The sequence below is a fragment of the Muntiacus reevesi genome, chromosome 10 (genome assembly GCF_963930625.1).
Source record: "Muntiacus reevesi chromosome 10, mMunRee1.1, whole genome shotgun sequence".
Lineage (NCBI taxonomy): Eukaryota > Metazoa > Chordata > Mammalia > Artiodactyla > Cervidae > Muntiacus > Muntiacus reevesi.
In genome coordinates this window covers 20,500,256-20,519,580 of record NC_089258.1, presented here as the reverse complement: position 1 = coordinate 20,519,580, position 19,325 = coordinate 20,500,256, and the positions used below count along the sequence as shown (strand labels likewise).

General features: G+C 48.0%; 1 protein-coding gene across 2 annotated transcripts in view; it reads right to left on the bottom strand.

Annotated features, from left to right (window-relative positions):
• Nucleotides 1-19,325, bottom strand: part of SEMA4D (semaphorin 4D) — a 135,488-nt gene that overhangs the window by 90,220 nt on the left and 25,943 nt on the right. For both annotated transcript variants that reach the window (XM_065947387.1, XM_065947385.1), the window contains exon 2: nucleotides 5,718-5,789. The gene's annotated coding sequence lies outside the window, so the exon portion shown is untranslated. The remainder of the gene's footprint in view (nucleotides 1-5,717; nucleotides 5,790-19,325) is intronic.

Genomic DNA, 19,325 nt, shown 5'->3' with positions numbered 1-19,325 from the left:
CCACTCAGAGGTTCCAGGAATTAGAATCCGACTTCTTTGGAGGCCATCCTTCAGCCTGCTACAAAGGACCAAAAACTCAATCCTGGAGCCTGAGTGAGTAGCTTCGAGTAGCGCCTGGTCCAAGTTCTTAATGACCACTGACCAGTCAGTAATTAAGCAACATCTTCCCTCAACATGGCCGAGAAGACAAAGACAAGGACCCCCATTACGATAATGAACACAGCTGGGCCTCTGTCAGATTCTAGTGAGGACCCTTTGATTCCCAAGGCATTTCCCTGAAAAAAATGAGTGCCCCTTTGACTCAAAGGCATAGGCTATCCGAGCCCCTAGAGAGCCGTGTCTTTCCAATGAGGCAGCAAAACAAACCAACGAAGCCATGAAGAATATCCATGAAGGCTTACACAGGAAGATGGAGGCATTTCCTTTCTAAACTCGCCTTCTGCTCTCCAAACCATGCTGTGCAGAGTCTGCCAGCCCGGCCGAGCCAGGGATTGGGGGTTCTGCCTCACCCCACCCCTGCCACTCTCCCTCCCCGCCTCCAGACACATTAGGACCCCACCACTCATGCCGAGGGGCTCAACTGAGCAGGACTTGCATTCCCACACGCCACCCACCTACTCTCCTTTCCCATCCAGCCAACTGTCCAAGTCTTGCAGCAAGTCCATCTCACCCCACGGGCCCATCCTTGTGTCCCGCACAGGTCAGCCTCACCTGATGAACACAGGGTGGAGGGATGACCCCAGGCCACACAGCCTGCCCTCTAGGAGTTAGGTTGGGTCCCACCCCTCAGGGCCACCCCTTGGACGTCTCCCTGACTCCAGGTGGAAGCTCCCAGGACCTCCTCCCCTCCACACTTCACGTGCCCCAAACCATACTCCCGGGATGCCCCCTAGACAGCCTGTGTGGAGCTGGCCTGTAAGTAGACCCTCTATCCTTCCTGCTGCTCAGCCAAAATCTCAGTGCATCCTCAGCCCCCCACCCCACCCCAGATCCAACCCCAAGGCAAGGCCCCTCAGCTTCATCTCCAAATAAATGCCTGATCAGGCCATCCTCCCACCCCTACTGCTGCACTCTGGCCCAAGCCACCACCTCTCCCCCTGATCACCTCACAGCCTCCTAACAGGGGGCCCCATCCTGCCTTCCAGGGTCCTTTCTTCCTAGATGCCAGAAGTCCTGTCCAAACCCTTGGCTCCCAGGGAGCCCATCTGAGCATCTCTGAGCACCATGAGCTCACCATCCACCTGTGTCTTCTCTCACTTGCCCCTCCTCGACACCTGAACACACTCCTGCCTCAGGGCCTTTGCACCTGCTGTCCCCTCTGCCTGGAACACTATTCCCGAAACCCAGGTCCAGATCTCCTTTTCTCAACCAACTGCCCTTTCTCCATGAGGCCCTCCCGGGACCCTTTCTCTGCTTCCTTTCTCTTCTTTGCACCCAGCACCTCTTCACCCCCACATCTGACTTACTGATCCCCTTTGTGGTTCATCCTCCCCAACAGAAGAAAGCTTCTCCACTGTGGCAGGCCAGTGCCTAGAGTGTGTGGAGCACAGCTCAGGAGCTCAGGGCACTGTCAGAGTCATGGGGCCTGCAGGCTGATGGGGCTCCACGCCCTGGGGCCAGCCATGCACCTCAACACCAGAACAGGGCTGCAGCTCCACCCAAGCTCTGTGTGTGCACACGCACCACAGCACGGGCAGATGTGGAACCCTGAGGCCAGTGCGTGCCACGAAAACGTGCCAGACACACCAGAAAGTCATTTACTGAAAGGCTCACTTCACTGGCCCTTGCACTTGACAGCATCGCCACAGGCCCCCTCTTTTCAGAGAAAAACAGGCCTTTGTAGGATATAAATAGCCCAGCCAGATGTGAGAAGGCCTGCGGGGCTCTCCCAGCACTCGGGCCACGTGCCCCGCAGCTGCTCAAATGGCAGCCCCCATTCAGCAGATCATCAGCGGGGCTTCCGGGGGCAGGAGAGGGTTAAACGGTGGTCCCTGCCCCCCATCAGATCAGTGGCAGGGATTCACCAAGGCCATCGCTAACTCACAGGCTCAGCACGCCAAACAGCGTGCACAGACCACAGCTGTACGTGGCAGACCAAGCCGGACGCTCTGCACGTTTCTTTATCCACGAAAAACAGAGAAACCGAAGCCCAGGCAATGGGGACCCTGGATAACAGGGAGCCCGGATAACGGGCAGCCTGATCAACAGGGCGCCGGGACCACCTTTCCGGGGAGCAGTATGCTCACCAAAGCCGACTGCTCGGTTCCGTGTGCAAGAGAAACGCCATCTGAGCACAAAACCCATTTCTTGGCTGAGGCCTGGAAAGCCCTGCGCAGTCCCTGTCTGCAGAAAGGCAAACGCAACTGCACTCAGAGCTGGCTGAGCGGTATTCTCAAAGCCTGACACTTCCTCATTCTTTGAGCCCCTAGTCTGTGCCTCCCAGCCTGTGGGCCCAGCCTTGACCAAAGGAGAAATTCAAATGCAGAGGGCACAGTCTAGACTTGTGCCTCCCAAAGAAATACCAGGCGGGTCACACATGTGAGACACATGTGTGATCTCAGATCACACGTGTGTCTACCAGTCACACTGAGAGCAAAACCAAACAGGTGAAGTTTGTGTTAACAACACACTTGACTGAGCCCAATACACAGCCAATCCCTCCAACACATAACTGATAGAGTGGTGGACAGGACACCTTCCCGTCACTTCTGAGTCTAAGCCTCCCCAGGCACCTCACCGCCCGACTCTGACCGGCCACACGTGGAATGCTCCTTGCCCTGAGTGGTGGTGGCCATGGTGCTGGACAGTACGGGTCAGGTGTGGCTGCAGGTGTAGAAGCCTCCACTCACTATAAAGGGACCCAACAAGATCAGAGTCGGGTGACGGCCAAGGAGGGAGGTCCTGGACACAGCCCTCTGTCTACCCCGGTCCTGGCTCTTCGGAGCCCTGTCCTCAGCAGGACAGAAGGGCACCAGTACCTTGCAGAGACTGACTGGGGTGCCCCTAAGATGGGTGGTGCTCAGGCCCCCCCATAATATTACAACAGCTTTCGGACACACACCACTCTGTGCATGCCTCTGTGTGGGTGACCTGTTGCTCCTGCAATATAATCTATACTGTAAGCCTTAAAGGACACATCTGAGCTAACATCGTGCACAGATCAGCATTAGAATGAAGTGAGTCATGTATAGTTTTTACATTAACAAGTCCCTCAGGTCTAAAAGCTCAGACCACTCATTTTTGGTTACAGCAGCACCCCAGGACTCTGCACACCCTTGGGAGGTGGTCCTGGGAGCTTGTCCAGGTAACAGCCTTACAGGACCTCAGTCGGTGGACCAGAGCGCCCTCCCAGGCCTTCTGACACACACACAGGAGTAACTAACTCCCATTCCAGTGTCACTTGATCACATCTGGTCTTCCCAGCGGTCACGTACGGATATGAGCATTGGACCATAAAGAAGTTAGAGTGACAAAGAATTGATGCCTTTGAACTGTGGTGCTGGAGAAGACTCTTGAGAGTCCCTTGAACAACAAGGAGATCAAACCAGTCAATCTTAAGGGGAATCAAACCTCAATACTCATTGGAAGAACTGATGCTGGAGTTGAAACTCCAGAATTTTGTCATCAGATGCGAACAGCTGACTCAATGGAAAAGACCCTGATGCTGGGAAAGGTTGAGAGCAGGAGAAGAGGGAGTCAGAAGATGAGATGGCTGGATGGCATCATTGATGCAATGGATGTGAACTTGGGCAAACTTTGGGAGATGGTGAGGGACAGGAAGGCCTGGTGTGCTGCAGTCCACGGGGTCACAAAGAGTCGGACATGACTCAGCAACCGAACAACAATTACACCTACAGTCATGCCACTCTCAGCTCTGCAAGACACTGAATGCCACGTGCTGAAAATAAAAGCACACCTCTTACGGACAGGTGGCCTATCTCGCGGCTGTGGAGTCCCCTGCCTCTGAGGGCCACCCTGGTACCCAGGCAGCACTCACAGGGCATGCTTGGTAAGAATAAGAATGTGTGGTTTTTAAGTAGGCATCACCAAAACCAAAACAGTCAGAGTAATTCACTTCCTTTACCCGAGTTCTCACTAGAAGCAGGAAGGCTTTAGGAGTTTGAGTCTAAGAAAAAAAAAAAAAAATCACAGGTGAGACATAAAACTGTACCCTCAGTCAGACATCCACATGAACCCAATCCTGGGAGGCTGCAGACTCCCTCATGTCCCTCCTGTTCCATGCTCCGTGGAAGCCCACAGGCAGGTGATGTGCCCAAGGTGGGTACCCCAGCACCCCGACCATCCCACACCTTGAAGCTAGATCACCTGGTCCCCGATCTCGTGGGAGAACACACAATCTCAGTGGTCAGCTCCTCACAGAGGCTGCCCTTGGTTCAAGCACATCCCCAAGACTCGCATCATAGAGACAGACAGGCCCACAGCAGCAACAGAAGGACATACCTGCCCCATCTGCAAACAAGAGACCATGCCCACCCCGCCAATTTCTATCTGAACCACTTCAAAGCAGCAAAGCTGATCCCGGAAATGAGTTGTTTTCTTCTCTTCAACACAGGTTCTAGAATACTTTTTAATCTTCCTAAGCTTTTCCTTTTCAATTACCTTCTGTAAACCATCTGTTTATAATGTGAAAGGTAAAGCCAGGGGGAGATTCCTAGCATGGGGGTGGGGCAGTTCCCAGAGTCGGGGAGGCAGGGCTGGGCCAGGAGCCAGCCTGGGGACCAAATCCTGAAGGCTCCCTCAGAGAACAATTCCGCCAGCAGGAGGGTACCTGGAGAGGACGCGGTACTTAAATGTCTTGTGTGCACACTGCAAATAAAAGTTACTCCTGGAAACCCCCTCTGACGCAAGCACGTCTGGACAGACTTTTATTCCAGCTCTCTCTCCGGGACACGCACAGATGTCTGCGGGTCTGAAGTGGTCGTGGCCAACCCCCTATCCCCCCAGCTCGGGGAGGTTCTGACGCGGCGGGCACCCGACATTTCCACCACCCTCCTCCATGGCCATGTCCAGAGCTGCCAGCTCACAAAGTGAGCTCTCTGGAAGCTTATTCTTGGGCTGCTGGCTACCAGCCCAAACAAACGGAAAGGCTCCCTCAGAAGCCCTCTTCTCTCCCGGCTCATTCAGAGCAAGTAAACGCGATGAAAGCTCCAGATGGAGCCCCAAGGTGGACCCTGAGCTGAAGACGGCCCTCCAGGGCCATGGCGGGTACCAAAGGTTCAAATCCAGTTTAGGTATGACTGCCAGAGTGTGAGACTGGAGGTCCTAAAACGGTGCTCACCTCCCCGCAGGAGAGCAGCATCAAAGACAACGGTAGATGGGGAGTCAGGGGGCTCTGAGCTGGCATTCGTGCCAAGGCTGGGCAGGGACTCCACTCTGCAGCCCCGGCCCTTCCCCTCCTGCCCAGGGAAGCTGGCGCTGACCACAGACACCCCACTCCTGGGCCAGCACCCACAGCAGCCCTCCTCCTGCACTGGTGTCTGCTGCCGCAGCCCCCACGCAGACTGTGAGCCCTCCAGCAGAGCCACCTAAGCCTTCTGACACCAGCTTTCCTCCTCTGCCTTCCCATCACCAGGTGGGGCCAGAAATGTAACAAACAGACAAAGCTGCTCACTGATGGGAGAAACACCTACGACCAGACCTGCTCAGGAGCCACCTCTAAAAAGAACCGCACTCTGTAGGCAGATTTCATCCCTTACCTGATGATCGGCGTTATCAGACATACCAGCAACTGGGATGCGGCTTCTTCCTACCCGCTGGGATGGCAGAGTCTGAGACAGAGAAAAGGGGACGCGTTAGCAGGCAAACCGTGAGCCGGAACCCCTTACCCGCCAATCCTACACACAGACGAAATGCCATGGACACTCGACAGGCCCCCAGGGCTCAGTCATGGGGCACAGCTCACCTGGCCAGGTAAGACCAGGTAAGCTCAGCATCTGCATGAGCAAAGAGTGTCACCTGCACCCTGATTCCATCCATGCCACCCCCCTTGGCCTCGTGAGGACTGAGCATGAGCTCCTGGAGCCACAAAAGGAGTGGGGGCGGGTCAGGCCTTGCCAGCAATGGTGTGGTGCTAACAAAGTAGAATTAACAAAGCTTCCAAATGGGTCCCTGATGGAGAATCGTATATAAGAAACTGTGGGTGAGTTCAAGGTCAGTATGTCAACAGTGTTTACATTTTCATTTTTAAAAAAGAATTTAACAATGTTTAAATTGTTTAATGTTTAATGTTAAACATGGCTTAACAATGTTTAAATCGGCAGGGAAGCCTGGCGTGCTGCAGTCCACGGAGTCACAAAGAGTTGGACACGACTGAGCGACTGAGCTGAACTGAACTGAAGTTTTAAAATGAGTTATGGATGTAAAAGGGTTTCCCTGGTAGCTCAGCTGATAAAGAATCTGCCTGCAATGCAGGACAACCTGGTTCAATTTCTGGGCTGGGAAGATCCCCTGGAGGAGGGATAGGCTACCCACTTCAGTATTCTTGGGCTTCCCTCTTGGCTTAGACATTTAAGAATCAGTCTGCAATGCAGGAGACCTGGGTTCGATCCCTGGGCTGGGAAGAACCCCTGGAAGAGGGCATGGCAACCCACTCCAGTGTTCTTGCCTGGAGAATCCCATGGACAGAGGAGACTGGTGGGGTACAGTCCATGGGGTTGCAAAGAGCTGGACATGACTCGGTGACTAACACTTTCACTTTAATAACCTTAAAAACAGGGTGGGCCTACTTTAACTGTCTCCCAGTCAGAGCTGAGGAGGAGTGAGATGCTGAGGAGGCCCTTTGCAGGCACGCCTTCCTTCCATAACCTCAAGCCCGCTGACCAAGCCCGACGATGCAGCTGGCGGACCCAACACTGCAGACGGTCAGCACCCCCTCACCTGGCCCTCTGTCCCCAGAGCCACTCCTGTGTGCGGCAGGCCCTACCAGTCCATCACAGCCCAGTTCAGATTTGCCTCCCCTGGAAGCAGGTCTTCACGGGAAAGGCCTGGGCGGGGCAGGCTGAGGTTTCAGGGCCCAGGTGGTTGCAGCACGGAATCCAAGCAGCCACCGTCCGCCACCACCACAGACCATGCCCTGCAGAGCTCTGCCTGGCAGACTTGATTGCACATGGCCCTACGATCGGCAGGTAGACAGTCCCGTCCCTCTGTGATGCAGGAAGGGCTCACCACATAGGACTCAGACAAGATGGAAGCCACGTCCACCTGAGACCAGGTGAGACACAGGCACCCCCAAGTCCATTCTGGGCCTCGTTCAGGACGGGCTGAACGGTCATCCCCACAGATCAACCAGAACGAAACACTTGTCACCTGACTCTGCTTCAGCTTCTCTTCTTCCACCAGGTCTCCCTCGACCCACAGCCAGGCTGAGCCCTTGGACAGCCCCGCTGAGAACAGGCTGGCCGTGGGGGACACATCCTCCAATCTACCACCCCTCACTCTTCATCCCACTGCCCCACACCTGGGTCTTACAGACTGTCTAACATCTCCCTAGAAAAGAAAAGCCCAGAGTGCCTGATCCCTGACGTGCCTGCCACGGTCACACAAGTCTCCACGGCAACAACTGTCTCCACACATCTCTCTCCCTCCCTGGCTCCCCCACAATAAACCTTTCAAATAAAGACTCTTACTAAGCCTGGCTTTGATTTTCATTCGACCACTGATTACAAATGACCTGAAGCCCAAAAACACATGGATCTGACAGAGAGGTGAGACCTCTGATTTCCACCTTCCTGAAGACTCTCAGGGTTCCCTTAGGTGTCACTAGTTCTGGCTCAAAGTACAAACAGGGACTGGTTCGAGAACCAGCTCAGAAGCGTGTCTGAGCCCTTAAGCCACAGATGCTTCTGGGGGCTGGCGAGCAAGAGAAACAGGGGGAAGCGACATCAAGGAAAGTCAGACCATTCACGCATGTCCAGTGTCCCGTTCACTATGGAAATTCTGCGCTTCCTTGGAAACATCACACACAGCACACAGGGAACTTCCCTGGTGATCCAGTGGCTAAGACTGTGCTCCCAATGCAAGGCGCCCAGGTTCGATCCCTGCTCAGGGAACTAGATCCCACATGACACAACTAAGAATTCATGTGCTGCAGCTAAATATCCTGCATGCTGCAACTTAGACCAGGCACAGACAAACACATGAATAAAATGTTAACAAACAGACAAAAACCAACCACAGTACATGGAACCTTTTGCTTAAGCTGATAGCCCTCCAGGAGGTGGGCAGGTCTCCATGGGGCCATCCAAAGCATAACACACAGTGAATCCAGGCCCCCTGCTCCCCACACCCCTGCAGGTAGAGAAGTTCTGGGTGGGGAACACGTCCACCACCAACAAATACTTTACTCTCATTCTCCCAGAGGGGGTGAAGGGGTAGAGGGTGGGGCTCATTAGGGAACCTTCACTGTGCAACCGAACATGAAAGATTCTCTTTCAGTCAGTAAAGAATCTGCCTGCAATGCAGGAGACCTGGGTTCAATTCCTGGGTCAAGAAGATCCCCTGAGGAATGGCAACCCATTCAGTATTCTTTCCTGGAGAATCCCATGGACAGAGAAGCCTGGCAGGCTACAGTCCATGGGGTCACAAGAGTCGGACATCACTTGGTGACTAAACCATCACCACCACTCTTTCTAAATATGCGGCTACCAAATGTGTGAAAGGAAATGTTCATCTCACTGCTGATCAGAAAAATACAGATTGACACAAGATGCCATTCTCCCCCTACAGAAGTAACAAAGAAAAAAAAAGATAAGGTTCAGAGGTGGTGAGGAGGTGTGGGCCCCTTCCCACGGTCAACAGGAAGTCTTTTCTAGAAGCAACATCCGGAACCTTCCAAATCAATGCTAGCTACAGGTAACAATGTTCTCATCTTGTATTCACACACAGAAGTTCTCATCCAGTAGCCTCTTGATAGCAATAAAAACAGAAAACATCCTCAAAGAGAGGATTAAATGAGCATCTAAAGGAACAGATTTGCGCCAAAGTGTGGGTATGGTCTTTCTGGACTGCTGTGGTTTCAGTCACACCTCCTCACCCAACCCAGGAGGCAACGGGGACACCCACTGCCCTACCTGAGGCATGTCAACACATGAGAAAAGCCATCAAAACAAACTTCTGAAAGTTGCATCCATCTGAGTTTTGTTCCCACCCCAGAGAGCAGCATATGGATAGAAAACCGCGGTGTACAAACCACGGAGAAGTTCCTGGGATCCGTGTGTGTTTCTTCAGTAACAAATGAAATAATGAATCAGATCTAACAGAAGGGGAGGATGCGTTTTGGCAAACTGCTTTTCCTAGCAGCTGATTAAACTAGGTTTGGGTTTTAGGAAGGGAAGCTCTCAAGCTTTGCTGAGCTCCAAACTACAGAGCTCGGTGCTGACATCACACACACACTCCACTGGGGCAGGGATGGTCTCTGCGGAGCCAGAGGGAAGTGCTTAGGAAATGCTCCCCACCACTGTGCTGCAAATTCTGGAAGCTTGATTTCTCACGAACGCAGATGTCGGGACATCCCACTAACTTCCCTCCTAAACTTAGATACGGAGCCATAATTCCTCATAGAAACATCATTAGCCATGTGTTTTTTTTTTTTCTTTTATGATAGAAAACTCATAATTTGGTTGATGCAGAGAAGTGGGGACTCCAAGGGAAGGGAAGACCCCATGCTTTCCCCTGGTGACAACACTGATGTGAGTGGCAACGAACAGCCATCTGACCGGGCATGGAGATGTTGTTGCCTTGGGATAACTCATGTAATATGAGAGCTGTGTTTTCTTTACAAAACAGAAATTTTTGGTACAGTGATGCAATGCCTTAAATCTGAAGGAGTGAAAATGCCCCAGAGTATCAGTCAACAGAAAACAACAAATGCCTATCACTTACAAACAAGTCAACAATATAGGTTATACATCTCTTTGATCTCAAAATCATATAATTGGATGCTTTTGATTATGAGATTAAAATATGGAAAAGATGAGCACCAAAAAAAAAAAAAACAACAACAAAACAAGCCAACAATAACTTCAGTGGAGAGTCATCCTTGGCCATTTAAAAAGCACCAACAGACTGTCCTGATTTGGAAATCTTGAGCTCACACCAGCCATCTTGGGTCTAACAATCCAGCCCCCTCTAAGGATAGGGGTTTGTCTTTGTTCAACAGGACTACTCCGGGGTTTCCCACAATCAAGTGTTTTACCTTCCCCTTTCTGCTCAAGGTCACAACTACCTGCTTACTGCGGTTGGCTTTGGACAGCAGGGACAGGCCCCTTCCCACGTGGCTGAGGGACCAGGAAAACCCATGGTCATGGAAGGCCAGGTTCCAACCTGAGGTTCCACCGGAGTGAGGGGCCCACGAAGAAAACTGACCAAGACTCGGGCCAGTTATGAGTTCAGTCTTCACACTCGGAGGGTGTGCTTTAGGTCTGCCAGGAACATGGGGTGCCAGGGCGTCCTCAGCTCCTGGGGGCAGGCTGGGCCAACTCCTGGCCATTACCACGGGGCCCGGAGTGCTCACCGGGTGAGAGTCCTGCTCTCTGCTCAGCTGATGCTGACGACTATCATACAAGGCTGTGGCTCCAGAAGTATGGGATTTATTTCTTTACTCACTGCATTTTTGTTCTTGGCACTATGCCCTCTCCACAGCTAAAAACATCTGGCTTGCTCAACACAGCACTGGACTTGTGATAATTAATCAGTACACGCTGATTGACCTGGCAGGGCCCAGAATGCCAGCCCGGGAAGACAAATTCTTTTCAAAATATCATCCAAGAGCCCCAGACAAGACCAGGAAAGTCCACGTGTGAAGTGCTCACCTACCCTCCATGGCCAAATTCTCACTCTAAAAAAAAACACAACCCATTGCATCCCACAGAGGACAGACAGGAGGTGCCAGAAGCCGCTGGAAGTCAGCACCACCCAGTGAGAAGGGCTGGCCGCTCAGAGAACCTCAAATTATATGGGGTAGGCTGAGGGAGGAGGAAAGGGGGTGGTACAGGGTTTCTTACTGGGGTGACCAAAAGTTCTTAGAACTATGACACAGGTGGTGGTTATACACACTGTGAATGACCTAAATGCCACTGAGCTGTTCACTGTAATGCAGTTGAGATTATGTTATGCTCAATAAACAAACACATACATCTACATAAACATAAAAAAAGGAAATTGAAATGAGCTTCCAATGGGCACAAAACTGGATTCTTCCACGGGAGGAAGACAACTGCCCCACCACCAGACAGAATCCATTCGCCTGTCTCCAGGCGAGGACGGTTTGCATGGCCATCAACTCCGTACAACTTGCAGGGCTGCATCAAGACAGACAACTCCCACAGGTTCCAACGTGCCATCCAAAGGCTGCTCATTCCAAAGTCTAAAGACAACAGAAGGGAGAGTGGAACTGTGAGATTCAGGAGGGAAGGGAGCTCAGGACCGAGCGACGGGACAGACAGAAATGAAGGGTGCAGTTGTGCCAAGAAGGACTCCTGCATTTCCAGAGGGGAGTGGGCAATGGGGAGAAGATCTGGGGGGCTGGGAGTGAGGAGGAAGCTTGCCCCTGATGTCAAGTAAAGCACCGCTGTCCGGGGAGAAGCCTACCAGTGTCCCAGCAGCGCTGCCTCCCAGGCGGTGGGACATTCCCATGAAGGAACTGCAGCTGCCTGGGGCATGAACCAATGGAGCCCACGCAGAAAAAGATGAATGGTAAGAAGAGTCCCCCTTATGCAAATGAAAATACACAGTGACCACGTAGATCTGTGCTCACACAGTCTTGAAAATAAGGAACGGGGATGTCAATTCACTTTCAGAAATGCCCTTTTCTTCCCCTGCCAAATAAGAATTCTTGCCACGGTCTCTCAAACATCCCGAAGAACCTATATGGTCAGAGAGAGGGGGCTGTCTTGGGCCCTTTCCTTCTTTGAAAAGAATCACTGCTCTAGGAAGACACCTGTATTGAACCCAGGTATGCCCAACCCGAAGACCCCTTCCAGCCTGCACACCCCTGTTCAGACACGCAGATATCAAGCAGCCCATTCCTCAGAGGTCACTGGCCACCCAGGGACTCTGAGGTTCCTCCTGCATAGAACACAGTGTCTTGTCGAAACCGTACATGTTTCTGTCTCAAGGCCCAAGCAGGTCACACACACGCACGAACTCCTCAACGACAGCCAAACTGTACTCTTCTCACTGTGATTCCTGCTCATTAATCAACACCCCCATATCCAGTCCCCGGACAGGACACAGGTCTGCAGTCCTGAAGGTGGATGTTTTCAGGTGAGATCTCACGTGACACCAAGGGAGGTAACTGCCAGAATGCAAGGACTCCTTGCTGGGTTCACGTGACGATGACACATATGAATACGACATCCATTACTGGAACCTTCTGCAGGGATGCTGCTCCTCTCCCCCTGCCCTCTCATTACTGTGTAACTATTAGGTTCTAAGCCACAAGCCCCAGAAGACATGACCCAAAGAGAGGGGTTTGTTATTCTTTTACGAGCAATCAGAACAGAAACTAAAATGTCAGCAAACAACTGGAAAGGAACGGAATGACTAATCTCCAGAGCTAACCACCACAGTGAAGAATTAACAGGGGTGCCCCCTCTCAGCTGTCAAAGCTGAAGGCTCTCTATGAAAAGAAGTGGGCACGCCTTCCCCGCCATACCCCACCTCTATCCTGGCAGCCACGCGCAGACGAAACAGGACATAGGGAACTCAGTCCTGGGACAGCGCTCACTTTCACACCCTCACAGCCTGGCTGCCCATCTTCTGAAACCTCAGAACTAGATGGTCTCGGGAATCTCACGGAAGACACCACGCCAGCATGTGGTCCCTACAATTCAGATCCAAATGAGCCTAGGGCTGTGGGGGCTAAAAGCAATGTACACCCCAACTCCCTCGGAGGAGGGGCTGACTTTAATTCCCCTCCTCTCTATACTTCCTGGGCTTCCCTTGTAGCTCAGTTGGTAAAGAATCTGCCAGCAATGCAGGAGACCTGGGTTCGATTCCTGGGTCGGGAAGATCCCCTGGAGAAGGAAATGGTTACCCACTCCAGAATTCTTGCCTGGAGAATCCCATGGACAGAGGAGCCTGGTAGGTTCCCAGTCCACAGGGTCACGAAAGTCGGACACGACTTAGCAACTGAAAACAACCCGACCTACTGTTCCGGCACCCTGATCTCAAAAGTATAGCATTCAGAATTATGAGAAATAAACACCAGCTGCTTAGAAACCACCCCAGTCTGCGTTATTTTTTACAGCAGCCCAAACCCCAGAGCCTTCATCATTCTAAAAATGTGTACTTTAGGATTCGTGACAAAGGAAGATTAAGCCTCATACAGAAGGATGTACTATCAACTATCTTGTATCCTCGACAAATAAACAATAACCAATCTCTGTTTAAACCTCTGACTAAAACATACCACTCCACTAGCCTTAATTTACCACGGTTTTCAAGATAATCCAATTTGTGGCCTTGATTAGCAATAGACGAAACATAAATTAGTACTATAGACACACCACTCGGAACTGTCCCCTTAAGTACTATGAACAAGAGGGGAATCTCTTCCACCCTTTAGGGAGATTCCTACCACCCATCTTCTGCCCCACCATCTGAAACTGCTCCCTGGCAGCAAACTGATGCTTCTGGAAACACATGAAGACATGCAGGTCACTGGGATGCTGTGTATTAACTTTCTACCCCTGGGCACCAAATGCTGACCCAGAGGCTTCAAAGCTTTAGTGCTCCTCTGAAAAAACCTCATTTGCTACTCCCTCTGGATACCACGGGTACCCCCGGAATCCAGTCAGGGAGATGGGGCAATGCCTTCAGCTAGGATGCTGGCCCCACTCCAAACAAAGGCTGCATTTCAGACACTGGGTCTAATACATTCCCAAGCACCGGAACCAGGACAGAGGGGTGTGATCACTGCAGACCCATAGACAGTGATGGATAACAAGGAACACCATGAACAACTATGCTTATGAGAAAAGTCAACAACATAGAGGGAATGATCCAATCTCTCAGTCACCACAAACTGTCACAATGTACCGTGATGAAATAAACAAACTGAACAACACTTTAAAAATAAAATTCATAGTTAAAAATCCTTTTGAAACAGCTGTCTCCAGGTCCAGATGATTTTATCAGCAAATTCTACCAATGAATGAAGAAATAACAGCAATTCTACATAGTGATAATTGCTCAGTTGTGTCTGCCGACTCTTTGTGATCCCACAGACTGGCGCCCACCAGGCTCCTCTGTCCATGGAATTCTCCCAGGCAAGAATGCCAGAGTGGGTTGCCATTTCCTTCTCCACTACTCTACATAAGCTCTTCCAAAACACAGAGGAGGAAAAAACATTTCCCAACTTAAATGAGGCTAGTATTACCCCGATAACAAAACCATGCAAAAACAGCCCAAGAAGACTGCAGACCAATATCCCTTGTGAACACAGATGCAAAAATCCTCAACAAAATATCAGCAAATTGAATCCAGTGATATACTGGATTGGTCAAAAAGTCTTTTCAGGTTTTTCTGTAACACCTTCCAGAAAAACCCAAACAGACTTTTTGGCCAAACCAATATATAAATGTTATACCACAACCAAATGGAGTTCATTCCAGAATGAAAGGCTGGGTCAATGTGTAAAATCAATCAGTGTAATCTACCATATTAACCATCTACAGAAGAAAAAACACAAAAGCATAACAATTTATGGCGAAAAAGTATTTGAAAATACTCAGCATCCAATCATGATAACTCTCAGCTAACTAGCAATAGAAGGGAACCCCGACAGTCTACTAACAAATATCTATGAAGAGACCTATAGCTAACATGATACTCAGTGATGGAAGGCTGAACGCTTTCCCCAAATGACAGGGACAAAGCAGATGTCCGCTGGCACTGCCTCTATTCATCACTGTACGGGAGCCCTGGCTAGTGATGAGGTGAGACAAGGATATAAAAGGAATACAGATTAGCAGGGAAGAAATAAAATGGGCTTTTCACAGGTAGCATGATTGCCTCTGTTGAAAATTCCAAAGAACCTACAGCAACAACAAAAAAGCTCTCGAGACTAACAAGACAGTTTAGCAAAATCACAGGATACAAGATCAGAAACAGAAAATGAATCATCTTTCCATGTACTCCCTATGAATGATGGTAAATTGGTAAGTCGAACTTCATCCCTATTAAAATGTTGCCTTCTGTGAAAATCTTATTACAAGAACTGAAGGACAAGTTGTAGACTGGAAGAAAATGTTTGAAAACCCCAACTATGACAAAGAACTTATGTTCAGGAAAAATTCCCAAAATTCAATAGGAATAAAAAAAAACAACCCAATAAAATGCAAGATACTTCACCAAACTAGATACAGGATTGCAAATAAGTTCATGAGAAAGTATTAAATGCCATCAGTCACTAGGAAATGCAAACTAAAATCACAAGGAGACACGCAGTATGCAAATTAGAATGGTTAAAAAAAATAGTGCAGCCACTGTGGAAAACAGTATGGAGGCTTTTCAAAAAACAAAAGCAGAATTACCATATGACCCAGAAATTTCACTCTTGGTTATATATCCAAAAAACCCCAAATCACTAGCTCTACAAGATGCATGCATCCCAGTATTCACAGCAACGTTATTTCTAATTGTCAAGGTATAGAAGTAACCTAAGTGTCCATCAATAAATGAATGCATAAACACAACGTTTTATACATATGTATATGTATGTATGTAAAATGGAATATTAGTCATAAAAAGAATGAAACTTTGCCATTTGCAGCAACATAAATAGACTCGGAGGGTACTATGCCAAGTGAAATAAGTTAGAGAAAAACAAATACTGTATGATATCACTTATGCATGGAACCTAAAAATACAACAAACTAGTGATTATAACAAAAAAGGAGCAGACTCACAGATACAGAGAACAAATCAGTGGTTACAATGGTGAGAGGGAAGTAGGGAGGGGCAAGATAGGCACAGGGGATTAAGAGGTGCCTTATTATATCAGGTATAAAATAATATAAATACCTTATTATATCAGGTATGAAATATGCTACAAGGACATACTGTACAATGTGGGAACGCAGCCAATATTTTATAAGAACTATAAACGGAATGTAACCTTTAAACACAGGGAATCACTATACCATACACCTGTAACTTGGGCTTCCCTTGTAGCGCAGTTGGTAAAGAGTCTGCACTGTCTATCAACTATATTCCAATGAAAAACCAATTAACAAAGCCAAGTATGAGTGTGGATATGGAGCAACTCGAACCCTCACAGGTTGTTGGTGAGAATGTAAAGCAAGACAGACACTCCAGAAAATACTTTGCTGGTTTTTATAAAGTTAAACATACACTTACCAAGGGGCCCAAAAATCTCATTCGTGAGTATTTATCCTAAGTAAATGCAACCATGCCTTCACAGAAGAGCTGACAAACAAATATTTATGGCCGCTCCATTTAAGGGTACAACAGAATACTACTCAGTGACCAGAAAAAAATCAAATGTCGGTATATGCAACAACTTGAGTGAGCCTCAAAGGTGTTATCCTTGGGAAAGAAGCCAACCTTAATAGGCTATCTACTCTCTGGCTCCATTTATAGGACATTTATAAACAAGTAAACCAGAAGGACAGATTAAGTCAGTTTTCAGTGGTGATGATAGGGTGCGAACATACAGGGTAAAACAGGCATACCTCATTTTACTGTCCTTGGCAGATACTGCTTTTTATAAATTGAAGGTTTGTAGCAACCCTTCTTCGAGCAAGTCTACTGGCATAATTTTTTCCAACAGCACTTGCTCACTTTGTGTCTTGGTGTTACATTTTGGTAATTCTCAGAATATTTTAAACTTTTCAATTTTAATTGTATTTGTTATGGTGATCTATGATCAATGATGTCTGATGTTACACTACAACGTGTTGAAGGCTCAGATGATGGTTAGCATTCATAAGCAGCAATTTGTTTTTGCCTTTGTAAACAAATTTTTATTTTATTTTTAATTTTTGTTTTATATTGGAGTATAGTTGATTAACAATGTTGTGTTCATTTTAGGTATATAGCAAAGTGATTCAGTTATACGTGTACATGTATCTATTCTTTCCCAAATTATTTTCCCATTTAGGTTATTAGAGTATTGAGCACAATTCCCTGTGCTATACAATAGGTCCTTGTCAGCTATCTAGTTTAAATATAGCAGTGTATACGTGTCAATCCCAAACTCTCTAACTACCCATCCACCCCACCCTTCCCCCCTGGGAACCATAAGTTTGTTCTCTAAGTCAATGAGTCTGTTCTGTTTTGTAAATAAGTTCATTTGTTAGGCAGACCTAAACAGACATTTCTATCAATACAAAGAAGACATACAGATGGTCAAGAGGCACATAAAATATATTCAATAATACTAATTATTGAGAAAACACAAATCAAAACTATATTGAGATATCATTTCACACCAGTCAGAAAGGCTATCATCAAAAAGTCTACAAACAATAAAGGCTGGAGAGTGTAGAGAAAAGGGAACCCTCATACAATGTTGGTGGGAATGCAAATTGGTGTAGCCACTAAGGATAACAATATGGAGGTTCCTCAAGAAACTGAAAACACAGTTACCGTATAATCCAACAATCTTGCTCCTGGGCATATATCCAGAGGATAATATGGTTCAAGAGGTTACATGCACCCCAGTGTTCATTACACTGCTGTTTACAATAGCTAAGACATGAAAGCAATCTAAACGTCCATCAACAGCTGAAGATAAAGATGTGGCTTGTGTCCATGTTAGTCATTCAGTCGTGTTCGACTCTTTACAACCCCATGGACAGAGCCCGCCAAGCTCCTCTGACCGTTCATCTGGAATTCTCCAGGCAAGAATATTGGAGTGGGTTGCTATTCCCTTTCCCAGGGGACCTGACCGACCTAGGGATCAAACGCAGGTCTCCTGCATTGCAGGCAGATTCTTTACCATCTGAGCCCACCAGGGAAGCCCCAAAGACGTGGTACCTATATACAATGGAATATTATTCAACCATTAAAAAGAATGAAATAATGCCATCTGCAGCAACAGACGGATCTGGAGATTTTCATACTAAGTGAACTAAGTCAGATAGAGAAAGACAAATATTATATGATATCTCTTATACATGGAATCTTTAAAAAAGATACAAATAATGCATTTTAATGCATAAATTATTAAATGCATAAAATTTTAATGCATAAATTAAGGTACATATACACTGTTGTTTTAAGACACAGTGAGATTTAACACTTAATATGCTATAGTATAGTGCAAATATAAATTTTACATGCCCCTGGAAAAGCAACAATTTCATGTGATTTGCTCTATCGGGAGATTCATGGTATCGTAATAATCTGGAACTAAACTTGCAAAATCTCTGAGGTTTGCCTGAACCGAGAAAAACTGGGGGGGGATGGAATTATTTCATCCTGTGGAAGTGGTTACACAAATCTATACATGCATTTAAACTCACAGAACTGTATACCAAAACAATCATTTTCACTGTAAAATAATGTAAAATATGAGGGAAAAAGAGTAAAAGAACTACATTAATTTGACTCAAATGTTTTTAAAAACACCTTTGCTCTTAGCCAGAGACAAAGGGGCAATACTCTATATAATTCCATTTGTTTGAGGTGCCTAGTATAGAGACAGAAGTAGACACAGAAGTAGAATGGTGGTTGCTGGGGGAGGGGGATTGGGGAGTTTCAGTTTCAGAAAATGAAAATGTTCTGGGTGTGGAGGGTGGTGATGGCTGCACAACAGAGCGAAAGTACTTAATGCCTGAACTGAACACTTAAAAATGGTTAAAATGGTAACTTTTATTTTAAAACACTTTTATCAGAAAAGTAGATTTACAAAGGTATACCTACATGGAAATAATAAAAGAGAGTTCTAAAAGCAGGAAGTTTTAACTGCGGATCACGCTGCAGATGTGTGCTGTTTGGTTTGGCTTGCAGCTTCCAGACTTACCCTACATGAACCATGCACACAGGCTCCATCACCTGTGGGACAGGCCTGTTCATACTGTGATCATGGGCCAGACAGAGACCCTGAGTCAACCTGTCCAATATTTTGGACTTTCAAAGAATTATGCTTTTGCTTCCCACAAGAGGCAACCAGAAAATTGATAAAATACATCCACAGGCTGAAGAAGCATTTTGCACGTTCAGCCATACCTGGGCAGATCAGAACTTTAAATAGACGGACATGTAACAGAGGCCTAAGAGACTCTGGTCTGATTAGTCAGTGACAGAAGTTTGGACCTTGTTCCTCATCTCCTCTTTGA